The sequence below is a fragment of the Mastigoproctus giganteus genome, chromosome 5, assembly GCF_048544385.1.
Source record: "Mastigoproctus giganteus isolate SK-2022 chromosome 5, ASM4854438v1, whole genome shotgun sequence".
In the NCBI taxonomy this organism is placed as follows: Eukaryota; Metazoa; Arthropoda; class Arachnida; order Uropygi; family Thelyphonidae; genus Mastigoproctus; species Mastigoproctus giganteus.
The window spans coordinates 229845185-229863521 of NC_143579.1; the positions used below are offsets into that span (position 1 = coordinate 229845185).

The window sequence follows — 18337 nt, forward strand, 5'->3', positions numbered from 1 at the left end:
TGTCCTCCCTTAACTCATTTTAGCAAAAAACCCGCATAAAGCTCAACTCGGGGTCAGTGATCCTGTCTCCCCCTGTTCACTCACTTTTTGTTACCCTGAATTTCTGTACCGCCTACATATGCCAAAAATCCGCCCTAGTTTACAGTTAACCAATAATACTCATTTTATCCACTTTCTTTATCTTCTATTCGTCCTTTAAAATTCCTCAAGCTGTATGTATCTTCAGAGCTAATTTTAATCTTTCTCACGGTGTCCGTTTTGTGCCCTATCCCTTCTTATTTTAAGAACTTTGTAAAATTTCTCAGTCTGTCAGTACCTTTGAAGTCAGCCGCTTATAGCTACACTGTAGCAGACTAATTGCCCACGATCTAACAACTTTGCCATCACGACAGCCAGCCCCCAGCCTTAAATCTAATTCCCAGCATTTCGTTCAGTATATATTATCTTCTCTTCTCCAGGTGTCACGATTAAAGAAATGTCCTGACAGTAGCATGTTCCACGGCGCTATTGTTTACCAGATTTGCCACCTTCTGCTAAATAGCAGTAGTTACGCTCTTCTATTGTTTTGGTTTGTCTGTGTGAGCTGGGAATCGAGTGTACCCAGGTTGCTAATAGCTTTCCACTTACCGCTCCCCTTGTACAGACGTTGTCTAATTTAATCCCTTGACTTGTAAGGTTCGCTCCCCCATATTGCCATATCCTAATCTTTATTTTACATAAATCTCACTTTTTCTTCTAAAATATTAACCATGTAAGATTTTACCTCTTACAGAACATATATCACTTAAACCATTCCAACGTGTGACTCAATTTAAAAGGTAGGATGTTCATAGTGGTGGTGTTGCGATATACCAACGTGAAGGTTCAACTATCATCAGTACACCACATCTTTGCACAACATAATAGCAGCAATGCGACAGCGGTATCAGATGAAATTGGAGATCTTTGTGCAAATTCATTGGTGAATCTATTTTCATCGTTGCCATATACATCACTCCAAGAATGTCATTAGATATAATTCGAAAATTCATAAACAAGAATTTGATGCTGTGTTCCATTAAGGTGCAAAATTATTGGAAGAGCCACTGGATCGTATACCTATAGTTCTCGCTGGTGATTTCAATCTAGAATTAAATTCTGAAGCTGGAAAGAAGTTTTATAAAATTATGAAAAATGTCTTCAATCTAGATATTAAGCCAAATACTTTAGTAAATACTCCACATAATGGAACGACAATCGATGGAGTATTCACTCGGGAATTAAAATCATTTGAGTTTCAAAATTTCATCTTATTTCAGTTACCATAGACCAATAATTTTAGTGTTATTATAATATATTTTATATGAATTATTTCATTCATTGTACTGAAATTATTTTTTCAATAAAAATAATTCAGCAATACTTTTTTATTTATTTTACTGTACTACTACTAATAATAATAATTATTATTATTAGCAATATGGTGCAGGGAAGTCTGAGGCTTATGCTGCACAGCCAAAAAAAATTTGAGTACCCTGAGAAAGGAGAGAAGTAGGAAGGAATCACCAAAAAAGAGATCCAGCTTAGGACCCTGGGTGTGCCAAGCCCATACGCACCAGATGTAAGCCCCAGCCCCTGGGGTTAATTCCAGAACTAGGGGTCATAAATTCAAATTACAGGGGTTGAGGTTTAGATTAAATTGTAGACGTTTTAGCCAGTGAATCGTTGATAGCTGGAACAAGTTCCACTCGCAGGTAATTAAGGCCGACGGTTTAAATAAATTCAAAGGTCAACTGGATACTTACCTGTGTAAGGAGGGAAGCATATAACTTGTGTTTTCTTATCTGCTTGTTTTTTTTTTTTTTGTTTTTTTTTGCCAGTGCAACAAAAGCCCATATTAAGATTGCAGCCTGGAAATGATTGTGTCAAGGCATCAGTAATCAGATGCGACAAAATTCTCTGAGCCTATGCAAGTTGACCACAGAACGCGCAATTTATATGTATGGCGCAATATGGCCTAAGTTGCCAATGTGCCTAAAACTGTAAAATACCCAACCAATCAACTCTCTATACTGTGACAAAATAATATTCAGCGAGTTTACTACTCTCCACAGGTTTGTGTCTTTGCAGTAGCACAGCGGTTATAAACCATGTCTTCCCCACACTGGGTGGAAAAAGTCCAAGGTTCAAATTCCGTCAATGGTTTGGGGTACTTTTTATGGGCTTTTTTACGCTCCGTGACTGAGTTAGTCAGTCTCAGATGAGGAAAGAAAGGTTTTTCTCTCTGGAAACAGCTTTTTCTTTCAGCAAACCAAGCAGAGAACAGACACAGTTCACAGACATAGCACACGTGGGTAAACATTTCATTAAAATCAGACCAAAATAAATCTGACAATTATTTTTGCTTTGTCTGTCTCTCCCCACGTTATTTTTCCTTCAAATTTGACTCTTAATGGCAGGATTTTCATGAAATTTTATATTTAGGCTTTTTAGAAAGATTTTTGTCCCTTCCCAAATTTCATCTGGCTTTTTTTCAGGGTTTGGTTTCTTAATTCCCCATTTCAACTTTATCTATTGTAACGTATTAATTATCCACATAACAAGTTTCCCGGGTAAAAATTTTTCCCTCAAAAAATTGTTATAAATGACGTTTTCCCCTCGAAAAATAAAATAATAATTCTAATTTTTTATTTTTAATAAAAGGGGGAAGCGCGAACGCTGTCCCCACGCAACAAAAATTACACGCTCCATCTATCCCAGTTTGGGAAAGTGGCAGGGGTCAGCCAACTCGGTGTGCAATGAGATGGCCTCTCCCTGGGGATGCGTCCTTTTTGATCAACGCGAGTCCCAGCGCCAGGTAAGTATGAATTCACCACCCCCAAGAAGAGTAGAATTCTAATCACATATGTAAATAAATATGGTATATGTAATATATCATTAATTTCATATTATCTATGCTCAATAGTTTTAAAGTTTTTTAAAAATTCTAATTAATTTTATAATTTACAAATGGTTTTTAATTAATTATATCTTTTATTAACATTATAAGTTTTGTTTGTAGTTTTGTTTGTTTGTTTAAAGTAACTAAAACCGTTCGAGTTCCTACTTGGCAGGGCGGAACGCATGCGCAGTGATTGACCATCGTAGGGCTGTTGTAGGGTTAGTTCAAAACAAGGGGATTTGAAAAAAAACAAAAGGAACAGTCAAATAGTGTGCAAGTTCATTTAAGTCATACATATGATTTAAATTTAAAGAAAATTTAAAAGTTCAATATTATAAATTAACCAATGTTATTTGATTTTAAGTTAAATAAAGTTAGGAGGGCTCTCTCATCCTTTTATATTTTTTTGAGAATAGTACTGCAATTGGCTCACATCTGATGAGTATGGGCTGGACACACCCAGGTCCTGAGCTGGATATCATTCTTCTCTTCTTGGTGATTCCTCTCTCACTTTCTCTCTCTCTCAGGGTAACTCGGAAATCTTTTTTGGCTGGTGTAGCATAAGCCTCAGGCTTCCTTGAACCATATGGATAATAATAATAGTAATGATGATAACGGTCAAACTTTGAGTTGCCCTGATATTGCACTACTTTCAAACAAAATGGATAGCCAAAGATTAATGGATAATAACAGAAATCCCATCTTATTATTAATCTGAAAAATACTTGAAAAATGGAATTATTACGAAGGAGTGTTTCAGATTTTGCTGGTCCTTCAGATAGTAAATGGTCCTGACTCCTAAGCAATAATTAATTGCTTAGCTGCGCAATAAAATAATAGCTACATGAAACTTACTCTTCTTTCATCCAGCTATTGTTTTATTGATAGAATAGACTAGAGGAAAGGACTATTTTTGTAATTTCGTTGTATTTTTCTGACTACCAAGAATTAAACGCCCACTCAATGGAACAATATTATCTTTCACAAAAAACAAACTGTGCATTCGCAAAGCGTTTTATTGGTATTTACCTGGGACATGTCCTAAAAATCCCAACGCTCCGCTGCTCAATCTTCGAGGAAGACTTACTGCTACTGTAAATATGGTAATAGGACGTATTTCAAGTCCCGATCTGTGGTATAATGTTCACTAGAGCAGCGCTTATCAAACTATCTGTGCTGGAAGACCAGTTTCTTTTATTTCCTATCCGGTAACGGACGAATCATTAGGACTGGTAACGTACGCGACCAATTTCCAATTCGTTTCGGGCTAGTAATAAAGAGTTCGCGGACCACACTTTGAGTAGTACCACAGAGTAGTAACATATCTTACTTCTCTGTGAGTAGCACTGCACTAGAGGATCGCACTCTACTCTTCAGGCGATCCTTCCCTGGGCAAAGGCTAAAAGTTGCAGTCACTCGATGTGGACCTTTCTAAATTCGCTAGCGAAAAGAAGTATTGCTGGGAAATCTTAGACCGAAGACCGTTCGTTTGCTCTAGAAGCTCTGTAAATTTAGTTAAATTGTATATATCAATAAATATTTCTATTTATTGACCCTATTAACACCTGAGGGAGAGGATACTGGATATCTTGATGTCAGCTTCCTCCTTGCCAGTTTATTCTTCAACTGTGTAAATCCCTTGCCTATATTTCCGGCCATGGAGGGAACTTTGTCTTTATACAGGGTGTATCTTAACATGTGGGACGAATTTAGAACATAAAAACAATTTTTAAAAAATTCATGTAATCATATGTCTGATTTCGCCTTGTTTCCAAGTTACAGCCATTTTTTGTTCTAGCAACAATCCGCTTTCGTTTACAGGATAATGCTCAAAATGACCATCGTGAGCTCGAATAGAAGCCTGCACATGACTCATCATAGACTTAACCTGCTCAAAAGCTCTAGGTGTCCGTCTGATTTGCTGTTCTGGTACCGATGGGTCTACCACCATCTGAAGCTCGTTTTCTAAATGAACTAGTTTCCTCAAAGCTTTCGTGTATTTTCTGAAAGTTCTTATTTGGCACAGGAAGATTAGGGAAGTTCTCTGCATACAGACGTCTTGCCTCTGCTGCATTGCATCTAGCAAGTCCATACATGAAATGAATGTCTGCCATCTCTCGATTTGAATAAGCCTCCATTATCTCAGCAAATGAACAGTATCAAAATGTTAATCACGAACTCCAAATGTAGTGCCCGTGTCAGTAGAACTAACTAAAATCACCAAATAACACTGCCCAGCAGGGCCCAACCAGCTTATCAATACACAGCAGACATAAAAAAAAAAAAAAAAAACTGTACATACCAAATACATAAAACTATTTACATTTATACAGGCATGATTAACGCTCAGCGGAGTGAATATCACCAAAATCCAACTCCACAACCAAGCCTGCAATCGCAGAACAGAAAGTTCTACACCAAAACAGAACACACAGTTGCAATAGGCACAGAGTGAAAACCAAACTGTCATTACCCCAATGTGCTAATTGTCAATAACTTAGGTTTAAGAAATATAATTCTAAGCCTTTTAATGTCCTCTTTCTCCAGAAACTCCAAATTATAAGTTTAATCACTCTCAATAGCAGAGAGAGCTTTCTGACGATGATACAGTAAATATTACAGAATTACTTCAAACTGAATTGGAACTGTATGACATAGGATCTGCAATGCAGAGGTAGACACGGTCTAAATGATCGACTTACAGCAAGCAGGTAAAAACAAGAACAAGATATTTTTGGGAGGGGGAGGTTGTGAAATAATACTAATAATAAAAATACATACATCTTTTAACAATAAAAACAGGAGAAATTAAATTAAAAGAAAGAAATACAGATGATTTGCATTATGTTTGTGATGGGCGGAGGCTACACGTCCAATCCGGGACGTCTGGTCACTTTATCTATGAGATATCGAGCATTGTTTGTAAACAGTTCAACGGTGCCAGCTATGCTAACTCAATTTACGGAAAGAATTGCTGGAAAACAAAATATTTAAATCCATCCCTGAAGTGGAGCCTGTATTTTGCTGATTGTATGTATATCTTTGGTAATAAAGATTTATTTGTTTAAAGAACAAACTTTGCCTTCACGACGAGTTGCCATGGGATTACACTACGTTAAAACAAATTGGATTTTGAAAGATGAGACTTCATGACAACTGCTTTCGGGACTTGCTGTTCCTTCATCTTATAGAAAGTGGTCTTTTGTTACAATAATTATACAAAATACACTGGATGTCTGCAATAATGTTCAAATATATTTGTTTCAATATCCGCAATAGCATTGAAAGCCATCTTTAATCAAATGATAACGTAACCTTTTGGTAATGCCATTTCTTTGAAAGTAGTACAATACCAGGGCAACGTGTTGGTATTCATATTTTCATTGAGCAGTTTCAGGGTGATCGAAAATTATAGATAATGCGCTTTTCTGTATCATATTTTTGAAATTTAATTAATTGATGTCATTTAACAGCCAATTAAATAATAGCCAACATTATTTTATTCAATAAAATAGTAGGTAATGAGGTTTAACCTAGTCAAACAAACGATATTATCCCTCACAAAAAACAAACTTTGCCTTCACAACACGTTGCCCTGGTATTGCACTACTTTCAAAGAAATGGCATTACCAAAAGGTTACGTTATCATTTGATTAAAGATTACAGCCAGTATCAAGGACTTACTCTTTCCTTTCATGCAGCAGGTGTTTCTTTTAAATAAGTATCAGAATCTTTTCGCGATGGCACTTGTTTGAAAGTAGTACAATATCAGGGCAACTCGTTGTAAAGGAAAGTTCGTTCTGTTGAGAGCAATTAGATTATGCAGTAGGCCAGTGGTTCTTAACCCTTTTTTTGGGTCAAGGATCCCTTTAAGACTCTTCTTTTGATAATCGACTCCCCCCCCCCCTTTGAGACCTATTTTTTTTTTTAATCACTGACCTTTGCGATCCTGATGAAAGCTACGAATCCCCTCCCCAGAAAAAATACACATAAACACACAAAACCTTGCGTACAAGTTATTTTATTACACTGCAAATTGATTTCCTTCGCATAGACAAAATATACTAATCCCAGAGGCTCATATCTGTTGAGTGGCTTGGCACACCCAGGGTCCTGAGCTGGATATCATGATTCCTTTCTACTTCTCTCTTCAGGGTAACTCAGAAATTTTTTTTTTTTTTGGCTGGTGCAGCATAAGCCTAAAGCTTCCTTGCACCATATGGCTAATAATAATAATAATAATAATAATAATAAATAAATAAATCTTTTCAAAGAATTATCACTCTCACTCTCGTTTTTTCACACAAAGTAATGGCCACTCCCTCAAAAAAAAAGACATTCGAATTCTTCAAATAAAACCAAAAGTAAACTTTAATTCTGCCAAAAAACTTAAATCATCACTTGAGCATTCTGACGCAACGTTTACATGATTTGTATATACAAGGAATGCTGAAAATGAATTTTCTTTAGCCTTGTGTGAACTTAAATACATAAACAGTTCACCATAAATTATTTATCCTTAAAATTATTACTCCTATACCAAAACTCCTGTAATTGGTTAGCGTAATTACTCTTATGAGTACTAGATGGCGCCAAATTTAGAAACTACTCATATAAAATAAAATAAAGAAAGTAATAATTAAATATAATTCTAATTATCACTTATAAAATTTAATGGCAAATAATATTTAAATTAAAATATAATGATAAAATTTAGTAAATTTGAATTTTAAAAATATTTTTTGATGTATGAAAATGCACCTATATTTTAGGCCAGTGGTTCTAAAGGTGTCAAGGACCTCTTTAACACCTTTGAATAACACCACACTTGAGATTATTTTTTGGATAGCCGACTCTCCCCCCCCCCCTTAAGACCCTTTTTTTTCCTAATCTGTGATCCTCTTTGAGATCCTGATGAAATCTACGGATCCCTCCCCAGAGTGCACATAAACACAAAATTTGCAGTGCTGCAAAATACAAGTTATTTTGCTGCACTGCAAATTCATTTCCTTCACATAGACAAAATATAAAATCTTTACAAAGAATTGTCTCTCTCACTCTCGTCTTTTCAGGACAAAGTAATGGCCACTTCCTCAAAAAAAAAAGACATTGGAATTCTTCAAATAAGACCAAAAGTAAACTAATACTGCCAAAAAAAAAAAAAAAAACTTAAATCATGTCTGCACTTGACACAACCTTTACATGATATGTACAGTAAAACCTTGCTAATCCGGATTAAGCGATAGTCCGGATAAGTGAAGTAAAGGACGAAAAAAAATTTTAATTTAATGACACAGAGAGCGCTGATTTATAGGAAAACGCCAAATTTGTAGGAAGCCTACTCAAATAAAATTAAATATAATTAGATAAAAATCCGAATAATCACTTATAAAATTTAATGGCGAATAATATTTAAACTAAAATATAATGGATAAATTTTAGTATATTTGGATTTTTTTAATTAAAAAGTTCAAATTTAATAGAAAATAAATAAAAAATGTCACTGTAGAGCCTTTATTTAAAAATTAAAAAGACAATAGATTTATCCATCAATAGAAGACTCAGAAGTTGTACTTGTTTTTGAGCGTAATAATGCAGATTTGAAGAAACTGTCCAGGTATTCCAGGTACCTGGAGGGTAGGAAATATTAGATACCACCCAGGGGTGGTGGTACAGTACCTGGAATACCTGGGTGATGGTATCTGCCGGAGAATCCATTGGCAAAGAGTTGCTTATTCCAGAATCCATTGGCGAAGCGTTGCTAATTCGAGGTAGTTCAATATCAGAGCAACTCGTTGTGAAACGATGACATTTCACCTACTTCGGTGGTTTACTAGTCTGAGGCTTTCAGCCCTAAAACCTTTTTAGTATAAACATTTTGATATAATGGGAGTGACATATTACAATTGTTTTCATCGATATCCATAATTGAATACGTAGACCACGTTAAGCGCGTTCTGATAATTGTGAACAGTTCTGAATTACTTAGTAGATTATTACTCTGTCTTACTCTAATTGTGACCTTTTAAGATATGTTGAAACTCTAAAGGAGCTCATTATTCCAACTTGGTAATAAGTTTAATGAATAGAATTTAAGCAATTAAAAATCCTGGGTTTAAAATATTTATAAAATTCTGAAATAGTACTTATATTATTTGTATAGTTAATATTTCATACCCTTAGGTCATTTTCCATTCTATGAAGTTCTAAACCTCCCTTGTAAAACTTCTTATCCGGGTGTTTATCCTTAAAAATATTACTCCTATACCAGAAATTTGGTTAAAAAACGAAATGGCGCCAAATTATAGGAATAATTAGAATAAATTCTAATTATTACTTATAACATTCGATGGCAAATAATATTTAAACTAGAGTCTAATAGATAAATTTGAATAATTTTCAAAGTTTTAAAATAATTTTTAATGTATAAAAACACACCTATATTTTTATTACATACGCGATACTTGTCAGCTTTGTGGCTGGTATCGATCCTCGTGCCTTAAACTAATGAGTAAGGAAAATAACGAGCCTTGGTAGCGCTTGGCTCTTCCACTAAATTCGTGGTATGAATTTTTGAAAGGGGACAGGTCGTCCTCGGGTGACCTGCTTACTTTCGCAGGATGCCTGGGTTGTTGTGATCTTACCCTGAAATTAATCAAAAAATAAGGAAAAATTAAGGGGCTTACCCTGAAATTAATCAAAAATTAGGGGGCCCACCCCTACTTACCCTTTGATATTTCAAATTAATTTTGTGATTGATCATCTTTGAAATTTCTACTTCACAAGATCTTAATAATGAAAATAGGAAAAAAATTTAAGGGGGTCTTACCCTTACTTGTAGTGTGTGACTATCTCACCCTTTATAATTTCAACAATTTAAAACATAAGTTTGTATATATAAAAAATATATATGATATTTATTATAATTATAAAAATTACATTTCATAATACAAATTATATATATATACAGTATATAATTTTATTCTTTATATAGAGGTACTAAATAAACATCAATTATAGATCACCACAAAATTAAAAAGATACTGTACACTTTTTTATAATGAAATAAACATATAAATTAAAAAATAAGTTTAAGTAACTTAAACCCAAATTACGTGTACCCCTGGAATGTTGTTGCGGCACGCTAAGGTGCCGCGGCATCCCGGTTGAAAACCACTGGATTATACCCACCATTAATTAGAACCTATAGCACATACTTAGTATTGTGGATAGGTTGTAGATTGAGAAATCAGAATATATTTGTTGACATTAGATTGTTACCGAAGAAAATACTTACCTCTATTACAGGATTCATGAGGTTATTGTGAGCAAAATAATGCAAATAGAAATTCTTACCATTACTTAAAATAATAAAAATAGAAATTGATTCCAAAGTAAGAATTCCAAGATTTAACGACATTACTGTGACCTTGCTATAAAAGATAAAATTGAAAGGATATAAAAATTCGATAATTGTTGAGGAAAGGTTCAACATAAACACTGAACAAGGAAGAAAGGAAGCAAGGTTAAGATTAAGGAGCTCATTAAAGACCGGATTAAAGCTTAAGGAAAAGATCAAAGAATAAATTAAAGAATGGAGAATATTGGGGATTAAGGAATGAATTGAGGATTAAGGAATGGATTAAGGAAAACATTAAGTTGGAGTAAGGAATTTATGAATGAGTGAAATGAATCTGAGAAAAAATGGAACACGTACAGATATGGGAGTGTCGAGAGCTATCACGTCACGGCTCGATGGGAAACAACCTCACTGAGCTCGACTGACTTTTTCCCGTGTTGGATCGGAATTGGAATCCAGGTCTGGAGAAGCTTACCGTCCTTCCCATTAATCCCAACCTGACTCTCCTGCACACAAACACAGTATTTATTTGGCTCATGGTAGAACAAAGCTCGCCTTTACGACGAGTTGCACTCGTATCGAACTTCTTTCAAACGAATGGCCGCGCTAAAAGGTTAATAATCTTCCATTTATTAAATAACTACAGACAGTCTAAAACAGGGGTAGAAACCCACGACCCGTGTTGGGCCCCGCTGACATTTAAATTAGCCGAGATTGTTATTACGATATACAGTAGAACCCTAATGAGTTTTCCAAGCGACTGGATGTTTAGAACATTTTACGCAGGAAAATTTCTTAGAAGGGAAAATGACCTAAGGTATGAAAATGAAAAGGGTACGAAACTGCACAAATAAAAATGAAATGATACACATACAAAAGTTAAATATGATTTTTAAGTAGGATTTCTGAATTTTATAAATATTTTACTCTGCCTATGAGAAACATTTGTAAACTGAGGATTTCTAATTCCTTAACGTTCTGTTCATTAAACTCATTACCAAGTTGAAAGAATGAGCTCCTTTGGAGTTTCAACGCGCCTTAGAAGGTCACAATTACAAGCCACATCAGCAAACAATCCACTCAGTAATTCAAAACTGTTCACAACCATCAGAACTTAACGGCAAATGCTTCACAGTGCTTCACGTGCTCGACGATATCCAATTATGGATATCGATGAAAGCAATTGCAATATGTAACTTCCATTATATCAAATGTTTATACTAAAGAGTTTTAGGGCTGAAAGCCTCAGACTACGAACATTTTAGTTCATAGAAAATCACCGACCGAAGTAGTGCAATAGCATAGTTCTGTTTATAAGGCAATGGTCAGGCCACACCTTGAGTACTGCGTACAGGTCTGGAAGCCTCATTTTCCGAAGGATGTAGAGTTGCTAGAACGAGTAGAGAAAAGGGCAACAAGACTGGTGAGGAGAACAAAGGGGTGCTCTTGCGAAGAAAGGCTAAGTTCTGCAAATTGCAGCGTCTAGAGACTAGGCACCTGCGAGGTGAACTGATTGAGGGGTATGAGGTCGTGAATGGATTGAGCAGGCTCAGATCACAAACCTGAGGGGGCATATACTGTAATTGAGGAAAGACAGTTGTCGAATAAATTGTGCGGAAATTTGCCTTTAGCCAACGGGTAGTTGATTGGTGGAACAAACTTCCATCTGTCGTTGTGGAAGTTGATAGCTTAAATAAATTCAAGGAAGAAGTGAACAAACTTTTTGGAGAGAATGGATGGGTGAAATGGGATTTTTTTTAGCTGATGCTGTATATCCTTGCTTTCTTGCATCACATGTATCTACTAATCCTAATATATCATATTGTGAATGCCTTCACAACGAGTTGCCCTGATATTGCACTACCACGAATAAGCAAAGCTTCGACAGTGGATTCTCAACTAGGCACTTCGCCAGTGGATTATTAGTGGATACCACAATCCGCGGGAAATAAGTAATATTACTCTTCTTCACTGGCGATGCTTTGCTTATTCGAGGTAGTGCAGTATGAGGGCAACTCGTTGTGAAGGCATTCACAAGGTGAGATGTTACAAAAACGACGCCATTTCACCTACTTCGGTGGTTTACTACGAACTAAAATGATGCTGGGCATAAACTTTTTCTATTACAAAAAAAGTTTATATTTTTAATATAAAAATAAATAATTTCTATATTAAAAAAAACGTATTAAGTGGGAAACGTTATAATATACTATGTGTTCTTTATCACGAACTTTTTATGCTGGAAAACCTTTTACCCTGGAAACGTCTTATTCGGGAAAAAAATTCATTACAATATATAGAGTTGAAGTTGGGAATTAAGAAACCAAACCTACAACAGAAGAAAACTTCTTATGCGGGAATTTCTTATCCGGGTTCTACTGCACTTACTAAGAATAGTATAAGTGTTATGTAATAATTGTTAGAAATTCGCTTTTAATTATTAATGAACAAAAATTAAATACAGTATAATTATTTTTCCTTCTTCTAGATCGATAACGATATTCAAAAGGATTTCGAAACGTCCCTAAAAATTGGTCCCTAAATGGTTGTTTATTCGAATGTTTTCTTTTCCAGCTTGCTTCAATAAACTCGATCATTTTTTGCCTTCAAATTTTTTTTTTAATTGTTTCGAAAAATGAGTAGTAAGGGACTGTTCATGCTGCTCGCGACCTTTCGCGTTTTAATTGTTTCAACTCCCTAGACATATAGGGTGTAATTATGTTCAAGTGTGTTCAACTTGAACTACTGTAACCCTACAGCACAACTGCGATTAGCGAGTCACTGCGCGTTTGTTCTGCACTACCAAGCATGATGCTGAAAGCCATACTGGAGGACCAGCAAGACGAATGGGCTCTCATAATAATGATCTCATCTTTAAAATATTTTTCAGATTAATAATATATAATATTTCGGTGATTACCCAGCACAGTACTTTACTTTAAAATCTGCCAGATTAATCTTTTGGCAATTCAATTTGTTTAAAAGTAGTACAATATCAAGGCAACTTGTCGTGAGGGTAGTTGATTAAGACTTTGTTCATTAAGACTACTCTAACAGTTTCAACCCTGCTGCTCTAAATTATATGAAAAATGACGAGGTAGCTCTCCAAATTTTATATAATTTCAGTAAAATCAAATAGCATTAGTTAATTTATATTTTTGAACTTTATAAATTTTTAACGAATTACGTATATACATAATTCGTTAAAATTAAAATAAAGTAATATATTTATAAAAACTATAATTCAATTAATCTGGATAATAAGGATATACATAATCAGAATTCCAAACAGGCATGCCACATGCCAAGGAATTTTGAGCAACGTCCTCCATGGGGAGGGAATACATCTATGATCCCAAAAATGAAAGATATTTTACTAAAACAAGGAACTTTTTTAAAATCTTTTTTTAATATTTTAATATATTGTTTATGAATTGTAATTTATGCTAACAGTAGAATGCAGTAATAAGATGAAATCATGAAAGGTTAACTTCCTTTTTTATTGGGTCAAAGTCCCCCCCCCCAACACACACCCAAACCCATCAATATGAGGGTCATTAGCTCTCTCAATCACCGTCCATGCAGTATACAATTTAAAAGTAGTACAATATCAGAGCAACTTGTCGTCAAAATTGTAGAAATACTAAAAAGTAGTTCTTTCTTTAAGTACGTACAACAAAAATAAAATAATATATTAATAGAAACTATAAATAGTTAATAACATTTCGTTACTAATAAAACTATTTTAGAATATTATAATTATTATTTAATATTTTTGGAACTGGTAGTTAAAACACCATATCAATTTAACTATGTTTTTCATATGCTATGCCCTAAGTAGGGCTGTTGGGCATACTTACCTGGCGCTGGGGCTTGCCTTGATCAGAAAGGACGCACCCCCAGGGAGAGGCCATCTCATTGCACACCGAGTTGGCTGACCCCTGCCACTTTCCCAAACTGGGATAGATGGGGCGTGTAATTTTTGTTGCGTGGGGATAGCGTTCGCGCTTCCCCCTTTAATAAAAAAAAAAAAAGTAGAACATCTATGGAAAGCGCCACAGACCACATTTTGCTGTACAGATGCCCTGCGTGTTTCTGAAACGTGGCTTATCCTGCTGAAAAATTGCTTGCGCTCGCTCATGTTGTTGGGTTCAAGACCCGCTTCACTTCACGTGGCTCTAGGAGGAGAGGTGGTGTGACCGTGTTCTTCAAGGACAATATTCTGAACACCTTGGTACAATATATTCACAGTTGACATAACCACTTTGTCCATTCCATCAGTCCCAGATCAGCCTTCAATCAATCACTCACACTTCCAGAAAATGATGATCCGGGCTCTTAACCCATTAAAGGTTGAGATAACAACCAAGCTATGAAAGGGCCGCACCGCCTCGACCTTATTCTTGCTTCGAAATCTACAGTATTGGACTGTGAGCTGGAAACATGCTTCAGTTCCGATCACAGACCAGTCCCACTAGTTGTAAAATTCCCTACTCCTGGATATTAACAAATACCTGTTCTCAGCATATTTCTTTCCTTGGGACAGCCTCCTGTACTGTAATCTTGACCCGAAGGTCATCTTAATGGCATGCTGGCTAAACACTGTTGCTATGTGCCTGCTCTCTGAAAGAACAAAAATATGGTGGTCTCCTTTTCTCACTCTTGCTTCTACCACAAACAGGATATCCACAAAAAATGGAAAACTACTGGGACTATCGCTTACTTCAGGGTCAAAGCTGAATTCAATAGAAGTACAGGCCTGATGTTTCCGAGTGGTTAAGAGAAAGAGTGCGGTAGTACACGCTCTTTGCGTGGACCGGGGTTCGTGTCCATAACTGCTAAATACGATTAACGATTGTATTCGTGGGTTATTGCAAATTCCTCTAACCTGGCCCTTGTGCACTTTTTTAAAGTCTGGGCAATTAAAAATAACCTTCAGCAGGCTCTTCAAAGAGGAAAACGGCTGTACACCAAGAAGTCAAATTAACTCTCAATCCACTCTCAATCATTTCAATCCAACAGTATGGCTTGATCTGATTTCTAGATTCTCGAAGCTGAAAACACGTGACGTCAACATCACTAACTTTCATTCGCCATCTGATGCCTTAGCAAATATCACAAACTATAAGCAACAGCTGATAAAAGCTATTAATATGCTTCTTCCGGCTGCCACATCTAGAGGTGATGGGGACCACAATTTATAATCAAATGCCTAAGACCTTTCATCTTAAAACCTCTAACGAACATCTTGAACTTTTCCCCTCAACAATGGAAGGTGTACAGTGTGAAACCCATACCTAAGACTGTCTCCAACGCGAATCAATCACTATTGACCCATTTCGTGTTGCTCAAGGTTCTCGAGAAAACCCTGCTACCTATTCTCACTAAACAGCTTCTGGCAGACAGATCTCCGCAAATCCCACAGGCAATACAAAGTTGTTCTACTACGACCAATCTACTCTCAGTTACGACTACATTTCTGAATGCATTACAAGACAATATAGAAGTTGCTGTCACCTACTTCGACTTCAAATCTACTTTGACTCCATTAAAATATTAGCATTCCTCCTGCAATGTCAGAGGCACTTCCACATTTCTGGAAACATGCGCTCATTTTTGAAATCACTACTACTCTACAAACGGACACTCCTAAACTAGAGCAATCAGACCACCCGTGGTGTAGGCAGAGGTGTTCCACAAGGTGGAGTGTCATCGGGCCTATTATTTACTACTCTGTTTGTTCCTCTGTTCATGGGAGAATGGATATAATTTGCAAAGCAGATGATATAAAGCTGTTTACGCGAATTATCTCTTCTGAAGCATATTTACACCAATTTGGGCTATGTCTAAACCCTACCAAATCAGCCCAAATGACCTTCTCCCTCAAGTCAGCACCATCTTTGATTCCATTGCTGCACTTGCCACTCGGATCCATAATGTGTTCACTCACACTGACCTTGGAGTCGTTTTTGACCCCAAATTGACCTTTAATAATCACCTAGATGTTCTTCACCCAAAAATGGCCAAACTTAGATGGCAAGATAAGCAGCATCTCCTCAATGCCAGTGATATTAGCATCACAAGGATGTACAACACAACTGTTCTCCACTCCAGAAAAAACGACTCCTTCCTTAGCCACTAATAGAAACAGGCTGCACATGGCTGAGAGGAAAATTCTGAAGGTTGAACAGACACTTGATGTGGACCTTTATAAATTTGCTAACAGTAAGAAGTACCACCGAAAAACCTTAGACAAACAAATTTTTTAATATATTGTTTACGAGTGGTAATTTGGCATTAAAAGTAGAATGCAGTAATACGATGAATAGTTAATAAGTTTGGCTGGGATTCCCTAAACGAGCTATGTGGGTTCATTAGCTCTCTTAATCTGGTCCTTCATGAGGCATTCGCGGTAGAAAAAGTAATATAAACTGAAGAACAATAAATATAATTTACTCCTGTAGCTTTTTTTTGTTAATATACGAATATGTTTTCTGAGAAAGCCACTGGCCAGTTCGACATCCCATCATACCTTGCAGAGTCACTCAGATTCGAACCCAGGCTTGACACACAGGTGCGGAGAAAAGATTGATTTATATATTAAAAAAACCTATAATTCGTCAATAACATTTTATACTTAATAAAACTACTTTAAAATATTTAAAATAAATTAATATTATTTGAAACAAAGTAACAATAAATCAACAATGGTAATTAATACACCGTATCAATTTAAGTATGTTTTGCAGACGCTAAGTCCTCAGTAGGGTTGTTGACCATACTTACCTGGCGTTGGGGCTTGCTTTGATCAAAAAGGACGCACCCCCAGGGAGAGGCCTCTCATTGCACACCGAGTTGGCTGACCCCTGCCACTTTCCCAAACTGGGATAGATGGAGCGTGTAATTTTTGTTGCGTGGGGACTGCGTTCGCGCATCCCCCTTTTATTAAAAAAAAAAAGTTAGAATTTTTGTTCAGGTGAAAAAGGTACACTGCGCAATAGCAGAAAAATCTAAAAGGCGGTGCAGCAATTATTATTTTTATACAAATGTTTATTACATTTCATAATATTGTAACTTTAATATTTACTAATACACAAATAATATATTTCAATGTAAGTGAGTGGCATTCACTAGCAATCTTACTATCTTACAAGACTATCCTGCCCTTTGGGTCCAGTAGGAATACAGATAGCACTAACACTGGTAGACACGTAAAATATTACAAAAACGAAAATACTTCACTAATTTCATGCTGCTGAACACGAAAATCGCATTAAAATTTGTCGATTGGCTCTTGTTTTCGAATTACAATTGTGGTCCCATATTAGAGAGAACAATCACAGTAGTGATAACAAGATGTACCTGCAACCATTCTTTCATGCGAGAATGGAAGTGAAATCACAACATTAACCCCACATACGGCCCACCCACAATTTTTATCGTCGTATTTTAATCAATATTGGCCCGCTGATGAAAAAGTTTGAGAACCGTTGTAATAAAGGAATTGTCCTTCTTTTAGGTACTTGAAATAAAAAAAGACAAGTACGTTTTAAAGTACTTTACAAAAAAAAACGAAAAACATAATAATTATTAATAACAATTTATAATATCGAAAAAAACGTAATTCATTAAACACATTTTGTGAGATTATAAAATTGCTACAGTTTCTTTAAAATAACTTTAAATTTCTAAGAGAAAATATTAATAATTATAAGAAACTTAATACACCGTGTCAAATTAAGTATGTTTTGCAGACGCTAGGTCCTCAGTAGGGTGGTTGAGCATACTTACCTGGCGTTGGGGCCCGCTTTGATCAAAAAGGACGCACCCCCAGGGAGAGGCCTCTCATTGCACACCGAGTTGGCTGACCCCTGCCACTTTCCCAAACTGGGATAGATGGAGCGTGTAATTTTTGTTGCGTGGGGACAGCGTTCGCGCTTCCCCCTTTTATTAAAAAAGAAAAAATTTTGAACCATATCCTCTCAGGATCAAAATCATTTAATTTTTTTTAGGATCCTGGGGTATTGAAACTTGCTAATTCTACTAATGGCACGTTA

The 18337-nt window shown here is 35.9% G+C and overlaps 5 non-coding genes across 5 annotated transcripts; 4 read left to right on the forward strand and 1 right to left on the reverse strand.

Annotated features, from left to right (window-relative positions):
• Nucleotides 1-2679: 2679 nt before the first annotated feature.
• LOC150086242 (U1 spliceosomal RNA) lies at nucleotides 2680-2844 on the reverse strand. Its single transcript, XR_016547001.1, has one exon. It is a non-coding gene; the product is annotated as a U1 spliceosomal RNA (small nuclear RNA).
• Nucleotides 2845-9414: 6570 nt separating this feature from the next.
• On the forward strand, nucleotides 9415-9567 carry LOC150086243 (U12 minor spliceosomal RNA). The gene has a single exon (XR_016546999.1). It is a non-coding gene; the product is annotated as a U12 minor spliceosomal RNA (small nuclear RNA).
• A 4565-nt stretch (nucleotides 9568-14132) lies between these two features.
• Nucleotides 14133-14297, forward strand: LOC150086244 (U1 spliceosomal RNA). Its single transcript, XR_016547016.1, has one exon. It is a non-coding gene; the product is annotated as a U1 spliceosomal RNA (small nuclear RNA).
• A 2761-nt stretch (nucleotides 14298-17058) lies between these two features.
• On the forward strand, nucleotides 17059-17222 carry LOC150086245 (U1 spliceosomal RNA). Its single transcript, XR_016547020.1, has one exon. It is a non-coding gene; the product is annotated as a U1 spliceosomal RNA (small nuclear RNA).
• Nucleotides 17223-18063: 841 nt separating this feature from the next.
• Nucleotides 18064-18227, forward strand: LOC150086246 (U1 spliceosomal RNA). The gene has a single exon (XR_016547022.1). It is a non-coding gene; the product is annotated as a U1 spliceosomal RNA (small nuclear RNA).
• The last annotated feature ends 110 nt before the right edge of the window (nucleotides 18228-18337 follow it).